We start from the raw sequence: 12103 nt of genomic DNA on the forward strand, positions 1-12103 counted from the left end.
AGGCAGAACCCACAATGATAGGATGTGTCAAATGGACACAGGAGCCAATTGAAAGAGCTCCCAGCAGCCAAAGCAGAAACAATTTGAACAAAAAAGTAATCTCAAGAAATCTCACTAGACATTATTAAATATTATTTTTAATTCTAATCACTTATTTCCAGATTCATTGGAATTTTCTATGTATATATTCATAATGTCTATGAATAATTACTTTTATATCTTCTATCTCAATTCATATATCTTTTATTTATTTTTCTCTGCTTAGTTTACTAAGAATTCCAGTGAATGTTGACAAAAAAGCAGGGATAGTGGGCATCTCTGTGTTGTTTCTCATCTCAGAGAGGAAGCTTTCCTCATTTCATTATTGTGTGCATTTGCTGTGGTCTTTTTACACCTACTCTTTTCTAGATTAAAGAAACTCCCTTTATACTATTTGTTTGAGATTGTTATTATGAATCAATATTGATTTTTCATCAAATGCTTTTACTGCATCTATTTGTATGATTGTGTGATTATTTTTGTCTTTAATCTCTTACTGTGACAAAATGCATTAATTAACTTTCTAATATTTAACCAATCTTGCATTTCTTAGATAAATTGATTTGGTTAAGATGTACTTATTACCTTTATTATAAATGATTGGATATGGGTTGCCAAAATTGCATTCAAGGTTTTTGCCTCTATATTTATCAGTCTTAAACGGTGTTTAGTAATCCTTTTCCTGTACTTTCTTGTTTGGTTTTGGAATGAAGGTTACTCCAATCTTATGAAATGAGATCGTCAGTGTCTCCCTGTCTCCAAATTTTCCCTTTTCTAAAAGACACAATTATATTGGATTCGGGCCCACTCTAACGACCTAAACTTAACTCGATCATCTGAAAAGACCCTATTTTCAACTCAGCTCTTATTCACATGTCCTGGAGGTTAGAACGACAGTATTTTTCAGGGGGTAGGGGGAGGCACAATTCTACTGACAATACTATATAAAAATATTAGATTAATGCAGTGTGCGGAAAATTTGCCTGTGACTAATTTGAATATCTCACAGATATAAACTAACATCTATTAAAACTTCATTAATATATTTACAAATTTACATATTTATAGTTTATATTTATTAATTTGATAAAAGACCATATATTTAAGATAGAATTCTAAATGAAAAAATAAGAATAAAAATTTTTTTAAAAACTGCAATGAGAAATAAATTACATTTTCACTTTGCGGAGTTGTGATATATATTTTCCTTTTTATCTTTTTTACTATGTCCTTAAATTAACGTAGATTCACAAGAGATGCCACACTAATTGGGATATCTCTGAATCTGGTGTCGAAAAAGATCACACTTAATCAAAGCAGATCAGATTATTTATTCAGTCTTAGTCTTGGCCATAATGTAGCATCATAAGTTTCATACTGAATTTATATTGTGTATACACTTTTTATAAGTTAATTGAACTCTCTTTATTTAAAGGCAACATGATTTCTAAACATCACATGTCAGAAGCCTGAAAGAGGAAACCCCTCCTCATATATCCACATGTATGCTCAAAATCTGAAACAATAAATAGTTTTTGGAGTCTTAGAAAGATGTCTAATATTCGACTTTCAAAGAAAAAATGTTCTCTCTGCTATGATTAATTAGAAGAGCTAAATAAAATAGGAAAAATATAAAATTAAAATTTGTTAATATACTGAAATGTTTGTTGATATTTTTATGGCATAGAATTTCCTCAGATATTTCAGACTAGGTAAAATTAGTCACAATAGCAGTGACAAAATAGATTTATATAGGCTCCACCTCTATTAACTCCATGAAACTTCTGACCCTTTATTTAAAGTTTCAGAAACTTCTTGAGAATGTCTCCCACATTCTTTCAAATGTGATTATATGACTAATTATCTGCTTGTTTTCCTCTAGTCTTGGATCCTGTATGATATAGGGTAAGAAGTTTATTTATTATAAAGAAACTGAATCAGTCAGAATGATACCAAGAATGTAAAAACTACTCTAAATGTTCAAAGCAAAATATAAGACAAGGAATTGCTTACAGAGATGATGGATGTGATAAGAAGCCAAAAAGAAAATGGTGAGATAACAGAAAGATTTACCTTGGTGGGAAGATGGTACTAACCCTAGGCTGGATGGACAAAGGAGGAGGCGGAGTTCACAGAGGCCATGATCACCCATCTGGAATCATTGTGGGTCTCTGGAGAGCTAGTACCGTGGAGAAGATGAACCCGTTGCCAGAGACACCATGTAGTTTTCTTTTTACCTTGTGACCTCAATATTCTGCCTTCTATTGACTGAAAAGCCAGTGGACATGAACTCAGAGTGTATCAACTAAGATCAAGCCAGGAAAGAAGAAACATTCTACATTTGTTTAAATAGGAAGATTCTGATACGGAGAATTGGTTACACCACTGATAAGAGAACTGAAATGCACCAATCAGATGGTAAAGCAAATTCAGAAAGTCTCTACCATGGCTGGAGTAGAGAACCTTAGGAAGGAAGCCATGGTACCAGATCCCAGAGCCATCTAGCAGGAGTTAGAACCACAGGCAACACTGCCCAGTGGAAGCAGGGGCAATGGAGATAACTCAGCATGTTGGTAACTTGGGATAGGGGAGGTCGGGGGAAGGGGAGTCTTTGCCTTCCCTCCGTTTCCTCTGTTATGATGCTGATGTTAAGTAGAGGCTTGTGGTGGCTTGCTCCTGTCCACTGATAATAGCTGGTTTGTGAGAATAACCTGTGACCCACTTTTGTTGTATATGTTATCCATAGATCTCTGGTTTGGATATCTTAAAAGTTCTATTTTTGTGAGATGATTCATAAAAATTTAACAACAATAAAAACAAAAAACTATGCTATTGCCTTCATCTTCCTAGAATCCTCTCTCTCATATGTTTTCATTCCTTTTTTTGTCTTAAGTCATTTAAAATATATTCATTTATAATACATTACTATTGTAATACATTAATATAATCTATTAGTTTCATTATATGGCATATCCTTATTCATGATAATTCATAGTGTTTCCTGACCCCTGTTTATTGTGGAATTTTCCTTGTGGTTTTAATCATTTTTGTCTGTGTGCTTGCATTTTTTTAAATTGAGATTCATAATAGTTTACGTCATTGTGAAATTTCAGTTGTACATTCTTTCTTGTCTGTCATCACCCAAGTGCTCTCCTTCACCCCCTGTGCCCACCCCACATGCTGCTTCCCATAGTAACCATTGAACTGTTTCCTTTGTCCATGTGTTTGTTTATATTCCACATATGAGTGAAATCATATGGTGTTTGTCTTTCTCAGTCTGGCTTATTTCTCTTAGGATAATACCCTCCAGGTCCATCCATGTTGTTGCAAATGGCATGATGTTGTCTTTTTTATGGCTGAGTAGTATTCCATTGTGTATATATACTACATCTTCTTTAAAATACAATCATTAGTTGAAGGGCACTTGGATGGTTTCCATGTCTTGGCTGCTGCGAATAGTGCTGCAATGAACATAGGGATACATATGTTACTTTGGCTTCTTGATTTCAAGTTGTTTGGGTAGATACCCAGGAGTGGGATAGCTGTGTCATATGGTATTTCTATTTTTATTTTCTGAGAAATCTCCATACTGTTTTCCATAGTGGCTGTACCAGTTTGCATTCCCACCAGCAGTGTATGAGTGTTCCTTTTTCTCCACATCCTCTCCAATGTTTGTTTTTTGTCTTGGTAATTACAGTCCTTCTGACTGGTGTAAGGTGATATCTCATTGTAGTCTTGATTTGCATTTCCCTAATGATTAGTGATGCTGAGCATCTTTTCATGTGTCTGTTGGCCATCTGTATCTCTTCCATAGAAAAATGTCTGTTCATATCCTCTGCCCATTTTTTGATCAGGTTGTTTTTGTTATTGTTGTTGCGTTGTGTGAGTTCTTTATATACTTTGGAGATCAACCCCTTGTCTGATAAATGATTTGAAAATGTTTTCTCCCAGATGGTATGTTGTCTTTCCATTTTGTTGATGGTTTCCTTTGCTTTGCAGAAGCTTTTTAGTCTGATGTAGCCCTATTTGTTAACCTTTTCTTTTCTTTCCCTTACCCAAGTAGACATGGTATTTGAAAAGATGTGGCTAAGATCAATGTCAAAGAGTGTACTGCCTATATTTTTTCTAGGAGTCTTATGGTTTCAGTTCTTACATTCAAATCTTTGGTCCATTTAAAGTTAATTTTTGTGTATGGTGCAAGATATTGGTCTACTTTCATTCTTTTTCATGTGGCTGTCCACTTTTCCCAACACCATTTATTGAAGAGACTTTCCTTTCTCCATTGTAATTTCTTGGCTCCTTTGTCAAAGAATAACTGTCCATCAATGTGTAGTTTTATTTCTGGGCTTTCATGTCTGATCCATTCATCTGTTTGTCTTTTTTTGTGCCAATACCATGCTGTTTTGATTGCTATGGCTTTGTAGTATGTTTTGAAGTCAGGGACTGTGATGCTTCCAGCTTTGTTCTTTTTTCTCAGCATTGCTTTGCCTATTCGGGGTCTTTTGTTGTTCCATATAAATTTTTGGATTCTTTGTTCTATTTCTGTGAAGAATGTCATTGGGATTTTGATTGAGATTGCATTGATTCTGTAGATTACTTTAGGTAGTATGGACATTTTCACTAGGTTTATTCTTCTGATCCATGAACATGGAATATCTTTTCATTTCTTTATGTCCTCTTCAATTTCTTTCAATAATGTCTTATAGTTTTCAGTGTATAGGTCTTTCACCTCTTTGGTTAAGTTTACTCCTAGGTATTTTATTCTTTTATTGGAATTGTAAATGGGAGTGTATTCTCTATTTCTTTTTCTGCTAGTTCATTGCTGGTGTATAGGAATGCAACTGATTTTTTAAAATTAATTTTGTACCCTGAAACTTTGCTGTAGTAGTTCATTGTTTAAAACAGTTTTCTGGTGGATTCTTTACAGTTTTCTATATATAGAATCATATCATCTGCAAATAGCAAAAGTTTCACTTCTTCCTTTCCAATTTGGATTCCTTTTATTTCTTTTTCTTGCCTAATTGCTCTGGCCAGTACCTCCAGTACTATTTTAAATAGGAGTGGTGAGAATGGGCACCCTTGTCTTGTTCCTGTTCTCAAAGGGATGGCTTTCAGTTTTTTACCATTAAGTATGATGTTGGCTGTGGGTTTGTTGTATGTGGCCTTTATTATGTTAAGGTACTTTCCTTCTATACCCATTTTATTGACAGTTTTTATCATAAATGGATCTTGGCTCTTGTTAAATACTTTCTCTGCATCTATTGAGATGATTGTGTGATTTTATTCCTCACTTTGTTAATGTGGTATATCACATTGATTGATTTGTGGATGTTGAACCATCCCTGTGTCCCTGGAATGAATCCCACTTGATCACGGTGTACGATACTTTTAGTATATTGCTGTATTCAGTTTGCCAATATTTTGTTGAGGATTTTTGCGTCTAAGTTCATAAGTGATATGGGCATACAGTTTTCCTTTTTCATGTTGTCCTTGTCTGGTTTTGGTATCTGGGTAATATTGGCCTCACAGAATGTGCTGGGAAGCATTCTATCTTCTTCAATTTTTCAGAATAGTTAGAGAAGGATAGGTACTAAATCTTCTTTGAATGTTTGGTAGAATTCTCCAGAGAACCAGTCCAGTCCTAGACTTCTGTTTTTTGGGAGGTTTTTGATTACTGTTTCAATCTCTGTATTTGTGATTGGTCTATTCAGATTCTCTGTTTCTTCCTGATTCAGTTTTGGGAGGTTGTATGAGTCTAGGAATTCATCCAATTTTTTAGGTTATTGAATTTGTGGGCATGTAGTTTTTCATAGTATTCTCTCATAATCCTTTGTATTTCTGCAATATCTATTGTAATTTCTCCACTTTCATTTCTAATTCTATTCATTTGAGCCTTCTCTATTTTTTTCTTGGTGAGTCGGGCTAGGGGTTTGTCATTTTTGTTTATCTTGTCAAAGAAGCAGCTCTTAGTTTCATTAATCCTTTCTACTGTTTTTTAGGTCTCTATTTCATTTATTTCTCCTCTGATTTTTATTATTTCTCTCCTTCTGCTGACTTTGGGCTTGGTCTGTTCTTCTTTTTCTAGCTCTGTTAGGTGCATTTTAAGATTACTTATTTGAGATTTTTCTTACTTGTTGAGTTGGGTCTGTATTGCTATGAATTTTCCTCTTATGATGCATTTGCTGCATCTCATAAGATTTGGTATGTTGTATTTTCATTTTCGTTCTTTTTAGTTTTTAGGTATTTTTTAGTTTCCCCTTTGATTTCTTTAATGATCTAATAGTTGTTCAATAGCATGTTGTTTAGTCTCCACATATTTCTGACTTTCCCAGTTTTGTTGTGGTTGATTTCCAGCTTCGTAGCTTTGTCATCAGAAAAGATGGTTGGGGTGATGTCAATCTTCTTGAATTTATTGAGGCTTACCTTGTTACCCAACATATGGTCTCTCTTTGAGAATGTTCCATGGGCACTTGAGAAGAATGTATATTCTGCTGTGTTTGGATAGAATGCTCTGTATATGTCTAAGTCCATCTGGTCAAGTGTTTACTTTAAGTCTACTATTTCCTTGTGGACTCTCTGTCTGCATGATCTGTCCATTGAAGTAAGTGGGGTGTCAAGGTCCCCTACTATTATTATGTTGCTGTTAATTTCGCCATTTAGGTTTGTTAATAATTACTTTATGTACTTTGATGCCTCTGTGTTAGGTGCATATATATTAATAATTGTTATGTCCTCTTGGTGTAATGTCTCTTTTCTCATTATATACTACCCTTCTTTGTCTCTCATTGCCTTTTTAATTGAAGTCTGCTTTGTCTGATAAAAAATGTGGCAACACCTGCTTTCCTTTGTTTTCCATTAGCTTAGGGTATTGTCTTCCATCCCTTCACTCTAAGCCTGTGTTTGTCTTTGGAGCTGAGGTGCGTTTCCTGTAGGGAGGATATTGTTGAGCCTTGTTTTTTAATCCATTTAGCAACTCTGTGTCTTTTGATTGGAGAATTCAACCCATTTACATTTGCAGTGATTATTGTTATATCAGGGCTTAATGCTGCCATTTTATCTTTTGTTTTCTGGTTGTTCTATGTTTCCACTGTTTCTCTTCCTTTGTATTTCTGACTGCCATTTCATTTTGTTGGTTTTCTGAGGGAGTTTTCTGTCTTTTTGTGAATGGTGGCTGTGCTTGATTTTTTTGTTTAGTGGTTACCGTGAGGATTGTATGAAAGATATTGGAGATGAAATACTCTATAGCCTCTTGTCTCCATTCACTTAAGCAGGTTCCTTCCCTTTCATCTCCCATTCTGAGTAATTGCTGTTACAAATTGTCCTGTTTTTAATTTTGTGAGTTTGTGGCTTAGTTGAAATGTTTATCGTTACTTTTGATGGTTTCATTCCCTTTCTCTTTTAATTTGTAATTGAACCTTTGACCCCTTGTTCTAGTAGATAGCTGCAGGTTTCTGATCATGTTTTTTCTGATCATGTCTGCCTATTTATCTCCTTGCTCAGAGCTTTGTAGACTTTTGCCTTTTTGTTGCCAGTGTGAGGGTCTCTTTAATTATTTCTTCTAAGGGAGGTCTAGTGTTGATGAACTCCTTCAGCTTTTGTTTATCTGGGAAAGCTTTTATTTCTCCATTGTATATGAAGGAAAGTTTTGCTGGATAGAATATTCTTGGCTGAAAGTCTTTGTCTTTCAGTATTTTGAATATATCATTCCATTCTCTCCTAGCCTGTAGGGTTTTTGCTGAGAAATCCGCTGAAAGTCTGATAGGGTTTTCTTTGTAGGTTATTATTCTTCTGGCTTGCTGCCCCTAATATTTTTTCTTTATTACAATCTTTTGCCATTTTTACTATTATATGGCTTGGAGAAGGTCTTTTAGCATTGATGAAGTTGGAAATTCGATTACCTTCATTTATGTGTAAGTCTGAAACTATCCCCAGGTTTGAGAAGTTCTCAGCAATTATTTCTTTGAACAAGCTCTCTGCTCCTTTCTTCCTCTCTTCTCTCTCTGGAATACCTATAATCTTTATGTTGCTTTTCCTAATTGAGTCAGATATTTCTTGAAGAATTCATTCATTTTTTACAAATTTTAGTTCTGTCTCCTCTTCCACATGTAGAATTTCTATATTTTTATCCTCAAGAAGATTAATTCTCTCCTCCATAAGATCAGTTCTGTTTCTTAATGATTCTAGATTATTTTTTATTTTATTAATTGTGTTTTTCATATCCAGAATTTCTGCTTGATGTTTTATATAGTTGCAATCTCTTTGATGAAGAGATTCATTTTATCGCTGAGCTCCTTGAATTCTGTATCCATGTTTTCTTATAAGTCATTGAGTTTCCTTATGACAACTATTTTGAATTCTCTGTCACTTAGATTGTATATTTCTATCTTCATTGTTGGTCTCTGTTGAATTGTCATTTTCCTTCTGGTCTGAATGTTGCTGCAGTTTCTTATAGTGTTTGATGAACTAATCTTTTATCAGGTCATCTGTGCTATTCTTAGGATGCATATTCCCCCTGTTACCACTAAGTGGAAGCAAGAGCAGCGTTCCTGGCCCCACCCAATCTGCTGTAAACTGGAGGTATTATGGGTGCTTGCCCCCACCCAGGGTGCATTGAGCCACTTGTGTGGACTTTCCTTGATGGGTGGGGCTTCCTCGCTGTGATGCGAGCTGGGGCTGCTCCTTGGCAGCACAGGGGCATGGTGGGCTCCCCCTCCCCATCAGAAAACTGAATCCAAGTGGGCTCAAAGCTGCCATGCCTATTCCTGCAGCCACTGGGGACATGTTCCCTCTTTAGGGGCTTAGCAGTACTGTGAGCACTCACACGCATGCCCAGGAAGTGTTTGCCCCAGCGTGTAGATCTGCTTGGGTCTCGGTTTACAGTCAGCAGTCCACAGGGCCGCTGTGCTTGGCAGGCGGGGCTTCCTTGCTGGGACCTTATGGCTGCTCCTTAGTGGCACAAGCATGTGGTGGGCTCCCCCTCCCCACCAGGAGAGTGACCACAAGTGTGGGATAAGGGTTACTACCACCTCCTCCTACTGTTGCCCTGGTTCATGTTCCCATCCTCCAGGTGCTTGCACCAGGTTGGAAAGTGTTCATGTGCATGCACGGGGCAATCAGGGGAGAGCAGGACATGCTCACTGCCTGCTCCCTCACAAGCAGGACTGCCACTTCTCAAGGGGCCAGTCCATCCACCCTCAGATGTATAACTGCGTGTGTCTCTCAGGAATCCTGTTGTGCTGTGTGGGCTTCCTCCATTGGTCAGGAATGCCCATTTAGTTGTAGTTCAAAAGGGGAAAAGATGAAGGGAACAGCTCACTCCAAGATGTTACTGACATCACTCCTAACTAACAGTGTGTGCTTGCATTTTAATTTCTGAAAACTTCGAAACTCTTGTCAACCTGTCGAAGATTAGTCTCTCTAGAACAAGTTAGTATTTGCTCAGGTTTATCACAAGTTTGGAATGACTTTTCATGATTATTTCTTGATTTGTGGTTCTTAGACCTTATAGCTACAACAAATTCAAACCTCACATCATTTTGAAGGACAAACTCACTACATCATAAACTCTCAGGAAATTATGTTTTTACTTGGTGCTGAGTCAGAGACAAAAACATCTCCTTGTTGATTTCCTGTGCTGACTGACTTGTTGAATTTCAGGTTTATGGAGGGATACCACCACGACCTCCTTCCTCACTCAGGATCTTGGCTTTATTTTCTCCCCTCCTGACAATACTAAATTTGAACCATTACCGCAGGGCCATCCTTTGATTTTTCATGATTATTTATTTGTGATCTGTATGGATTTTCCCTCCAGCCTTGTGAACTCAGCTTTATATTTATAATGATATTTGTTCCATTTTATTTGGCATTTCTTTATTTTTTAAAAAACAGTACTTTCAAGTGAACAGGAACAAGAGTCTTCAAACTATGGTGCTCACACACCTGAGGATAAAGGAAAATTTTCCAAAAACAAGGTTTTCATTGCCAGATCCTTATTCTTTACCACTCTCCCAGAACTTATCTACCTGAGAGCAACTTTACTTGTTCTCAATTTCTATTACTCTTTTCAAAATTACCCTCTTCCTATTTTCATATTCAAAGGTCTAAGTCTCATTCCTTATCTGATATGGTACATTTCCATGGATGCAGAAATGCCTGGTATGCCAAATAAAGAGCCAATTTGGGTCTTTGTTGAGAAAGTTAATGACTCTAAAGATAGGATAACAAATAGTTCAAAAAGTTAAATGCTTTCTTATTTTTATTTAGTTCAACAAAATTGGGAAAAAAACTAATTAACTTATTCGTTCAAGAAAAATAATGTTTGATGGCAAATCACAACGTAACTTTTGGCATGAAATCCACAAAGGGTTCAAAGAATTAAACAACATTGCTATAAAAGCTCCTTTTCTTTTCCAACACTAATTTTTGTGAGTAATTATTTCTCAATGACTCTATTTATAAACACCCCACACACAAACAACAACAAAAAAAGCAGGAAAAGAATTACTGCTAAAACTAGCCTTATTCTGAACTGCCCATCAAAATATGTACGAATTAATTGTGAAAACTGCACTTAATCATACCCATCAGAAATGCAGTTTACAGTAAAATTTTACTTTTTAGGATTATTTTTAAAATTGGTAACATATTTATGTTTTTTGATAAATTGTATTCTAGTAATAATTGCAAAGATAATTTAATGCAGGAGAATAATTTTAACCATTTGAATATTATGGTCCTTTGGGGACCATATATAAAAGAAATATAAATTTATATGCTTGTACTTACAGTATAATACAGCAATCAAAAATGCTTTCAAACATGAAATATGTTAGGGTAGCTTTTTGTGGGGAAGTGGAAAAAAAAATATGAGTTCTAAGAGAAAAAGTAACCATTTAAATTTTCCAATTATTATAAAGGAGATTAATGCCTTGTACTTTTTTTTTAAGAAAGATTAGCCCTGAGCTAACATCTGCCATCACTCCTCCTCTTTGAACTGAGGAAGACTGGCCCTGAGCTAACATCTGTGCCCATCTTCCTCTACTTTATATGTGGGATACCTGTCATAGTATGGCTTTTGCCAAGCAGTGCATAGGTCCCCACCTGGGATCCAAACTGGTGAATCCCGGGCTGTTGAAGCGGAACATGCAAACTTAACTGCTGTGCCACTGGGCCAGCCCAATGCCTTGTACTTTTTAAAATGGTTATGGTGAATATTAAATTGATATGGTATTTCGATTCCATCGAATATATTTTAAAAAGTAACATAATTTTATTTAGCAATGCCTATACTCAAAATAGGCTGTAAATTATATTCTTTGCAGAAATTTCAACCTCAGAAAAATATAAAATTTAGATTTCAACAATGGTGTGCAAAAGGGTTCACAGTTTTCCAAAATTATTTTGTGCAAGAGTGAGTGAAACATTAGGAGATTGCTCATCTAATCTACCACATTGATGGGTATAGAAGTTTCTCATTTAAATTCAATGCATCTTTATAGAGATAAAATATTTTCCAAAATTACACAACATATAAGTGATTCAGTCAGATAGACTGGTATGTCCTGTTTTGCTTTTCAGAAGTATCCTACACGAGATCTTATCATAAGACTACACAATGCTTCCCAGCCCTGCATACCTCACCACCACATTACTGAAGACCTACTTACAGAAGTTTCTTTTACCCAATGTATCGTGTCTAGATATCAAGAAAAAATTGCAAGACACACCAAAAGGCAAAGGACTCAATTTGAAGAGACAGAGCAACCATTGGAAACAGACATGGCAAGGATGTTGGAATTATCAGACTGAGGATTTAAACAACTATGATTAATATGCTAATGGCTCTAATGGATAAAGTAGACAGTATGCAAGAACAGAGAGGCAATGGAAGCAGAAAGATGGAATCCTAAGAAAGTACCAAAAAGAAATGTTAGAGATAAAAAATATTGTAACAGAAATGAAGAATGCCTTTCATGAACTTATTAGTAGACAGGACACAACTGAGGAAAGAATCAGTAAGCCACAGGATATATCAATAGAATCCCCCAAAACAGAAAAGCAA

Source organism: Equus caballus, chromosome 4 (assembly GCF_041296265.1).
Source record: "Equus caballus isolate H_3958 breed thoroughbred chromosome 4, TB-T2T, whole genome shotgun sequence".
In the NCBI taxonomy this organism is placed as follows: Eukaryota; Metazoa; Chordata; class Mammalia; order Perissodactyla; family Equidae; genus Equus; species Equus caballus.